This window comes from Mus pahari, unplaced genomic scaffold, assembly GCF_900095145.1.
Source record: "Mus pahari unplaced genomic scaffold, PAHARI_EIJ_v1.1 scaffold_12045_1, whole genome shotgun sequence".
NCBI lineage: Eukaryota > Metazoa > Chordata > Mammalia > Rodentia > Muridae > Mus > Mus pahari.
The window spans coordinates 6,172-9,452 of record NW_018392715.1 but is presented as its reverse complement, the minus strand read 5'-3'; the positions used below and the strand labels follow the sequence as shown (position 1 = coordinate 9,452).

At 41.1% G+C, this 3,281-nt stretch overlaps 1 protein-coding gene across 1 annotated transcript in view; it reads right to left on the bottom strand.

The window, feature by feature from the left end:
* LOC110315153 (TD and POZ domain-containing protein 5-like) overlaps positions 1 to 405 on the bottom strand; it is a 2,939-nt gene extending 2,534 nt beyond the window's left edge. Inside the window, exon 1 of the mRNA XM_021189284.1 lies at positions 284 to 405. The gene's annotated coding sequence lies outside the window, so the exon portion shown is untranslated. The remainder of the gene's footprint in view (positions 1 to 283) is intronic.
* Between the last annotated feature and the right edge of the window lie 2,876 nt (positions 406 to 3,281).

The window sequence follows — 3,281 nt, the reverse complement described above, 5'->3', positions numbered from 1 at the left end:
ATAAACAACTTCAGCAAAGTGGCTGGATATAAAATTAACTCAAACAAATCATTAGTCTTCCTCTACTCAAAGGACAAACCATTTCACTGAGCACAAGTAGTGAGGTGGAATATGGTCCCCAGTGGAGGATTTGGAGAAGAGACTGAAGGAGTTAAGGGGTTTTGCAGGTCAATTTTCTGAGCAACAGTGTCAACCAGCTACACTCTCCCCAGGACTGGACTACCAACCAAAGAGTACAGGCTGAGGTCCAGCTAATATAACAGTTGCTAAAGCCAGTACTTACTTAGTCCACAAAGTTCNAAGTCTCAGGTGTTCTGTGATATGTACCAGAATCCTGAAGAAGTAGGTTCTAATGTCAGTGAAGAAATGGGCTTCNAAGTATGATGAGAGCAAGCAGGCCAAGAGACAAATCTTTCTTCTTCCATGTGTTTATATAGGCCCCTATCAGAAGGTGGTGCCCAGTTCAGGGTGTGTCTTCTAGTCTCAATTTCTGGATTAAAGGTGTGTATTTTCCTGTCTCAAGACTCAGATTAAAGGTGTGTGTTTTTCTACCCCATGGGTCTGTATGTGAACTGGATCTAACTCTTTCATCTTAAGCAAAACATTTTTAAAAGCTATGTCCTCTAATTTTGTATTTTATGCAAGTCCAGAGTAGTCCAGACAGGAAGAACAGCCATCACCAGTGTACTTTGGTTACTGGGGTCACTCTTCCATAAATGAAGGCATAATGTCAATCTCTGCACATCTGTTACTTTCCCTTGAGCTGTCCTCACACTGATTCCTGCCATCAACATGATTAAGTAATATGTTTTGTCCTGNACTTGTCAGCAGTCTGAGTGCTCACAAAATGGAGGGCATGTGGAAGAGCTCCTATATAGTGGGCAGAATGCAAAACCCTGAACCTCTGAATGTGACTTTCTTTTTTCCTGTGTGTTATTCCAATTAGACCCACAGATCTTGTGATGACTCCTCCAATTTGGTTGGTGGTCTTGTTCTTCCTCTCAGGAAATCCTCACTGGAAATCATTTTTCACTTAAGGGTGTGGTTTAGAAATATCCTAAATGCTTCTTAATTTAATCAATTTAATTGGCAGGATTCACCTTATCAATGCCTCATAGTCTGTATCCTCCACAGATGAGTTCTGTCCTCTTCAGACATGGAACTGCCATGCTTACTGTATTGGTCCTGAAACTGGAGAGACTGCAGCATACATTCAACAGATATCAAAGATTAGGGTTTGTCATTACTGCCTTTATGTATATTGAAGTGTAAATCTCTTCCTACATCTCTCATCTCTTCAGTCCTTCATGGCTTAGAACTATANTCTAGAGGACACAGAAATACCTACAGTGATTCAATCAGCTCAGCCACGCCCAGCTCTCCTGTATGTCTGGCTCCAATGCTGTACATCCCTCAGGGTAAATCAATCAGTTGGTTTTGGTTTTTTGATTCCTCCCTTTGACTTATTGCTACTATTAGTATCAGTGATCCTTTATCAGATTCTCTTCAGACATTGGAACCTCCGCCTCAGATCAGAGTCCTCGAAAGAATGGAATCACGTCTTTCAAAGTTTCACATCTTCCAGTATCTAAAGTGAAGATGCCTTAACAAGACTCACCTCCAGAGGTGACAGAGTAGTTGCGTTTCTAAGGTGTTTNTTGGAAAAGTAACTATTATTCATCTGTATTTCTTGTCATCTCTGTGTTTTTTTTTCTCCATATTACAATCTAGGATCATTGGATCTCATGCTTATGGTGCCAGTTCAATAGAAGTGATTTCTAAAGTTATTAAGAAANATCAAAATGGCAGATGTTTTAATTGTGGTAAGCAAGATACTTGAAATGGATTGTAGGCAAGGCATTCCTATCAACAATGTTTTTTTTTATTTGTTTTTGTTTTTTGTTTTTTGTATTTGAAAAGCAATTCAAAGAGAAGACTCCTGCCTTCTTGAATATGCAGAAGGTGTGTCAAAGGCTGGCATTGGAGTAATGATTTCAGATCTAAAAGGGATAAGCAAGGTAAGACTTTGCCATCAGAAAAAGGGGCTCATGCAGGCCCTGGTATCAAATTTCATTCAGTCATTCCCTGTCAGTGTGGGAGACACTCAGTCACAGAGTAATTAAAAGATTTAATGCTTACTGTTCAAAAACAATATTGCTCTAGAGATAGTTAAGGACAAAACAGCAACAGTAACTAAAACAAAAAATTCAGAGAAAAGATCAAACAAACATTTTGGCACAATGCTATAAATGATCAGATGAAAGCCAAAATTACAATAAATGACATTGAAATTGAACTTTGAGTAGACAGTTAGTGATCCCCAAGAACATACACAGGAGTCAATTTGATACAACTCACAACAGTGTCTTTACTCTATTTGAGCTACCACAGGGTCTCCCAACGGACCACCATTATGCTGGACAGTTTTGGTGGTGGGGGAGCCCCAAATGTCTATGGGGCAAGACTTTATAGCAAGCAGCAAGCAGGAATTTTGGTGCAGGCATCTAGTTGGAAAGCTGCTGTACGCTTTAATATGATTGGCTGGTGCTGGGGGTCATATCATACACTTGACTTCTGCTCTCCTTTGGTTTGGTGGTTATTAGGCAAGGGGTAGTTTTGTAACCTGGGTTGCAGAATTGGTGCAGGAATAACCTAGAGACACTGGTCTTGTTGAGGGTGTAAGGATTAGCCTAGAGACTGGAGCTAGGCTCCAGTTTTATTGGTGGTGGTGGGGGGCATCTTGGAAACTATGCTAGATCACAGCTTGATCATTTACCTGAGATCAAACTTAGTTCAGGTTCTCTAAAATGGAATCTGAACTTAAAAGCTTTGGGATCTGAACCCCCCTCTCTCTTTTGACTAGAATTCCCAATCATGGCAGTTCCTGAATCTTTATGAAAACAGTTAACAGGGCTATATCTTTGTGGTATCCCTTGGGCATTGGTAGGGGCCCATCACTAGGAGACAGGAGTGAGTCTTGAGGCTGAACATTTCTTCTGCTGGCAAGGGCCTTCTTAGCCTGTAAATGGATGTGTGGTGGACCCACACTGCAACTCTGAAGCACAGGGACCCTTTCAGGACTCTCTAGTAACCCCTGGCAGTGTCCCTTGACCAGGGCCCAATCTCTGATCTAAAGTTGGTGATGCTCTAGACCTGGACCTGTTTTATGGAAAGCAAGGAGTTTAAACCAAACACATTTGTGTACCCAGTGGAAACCCTGGAGATCATGTAGTAACTTCTGTCAGTAGGTGAATCAAACATAACTTTAAAAGGTGTGTGTC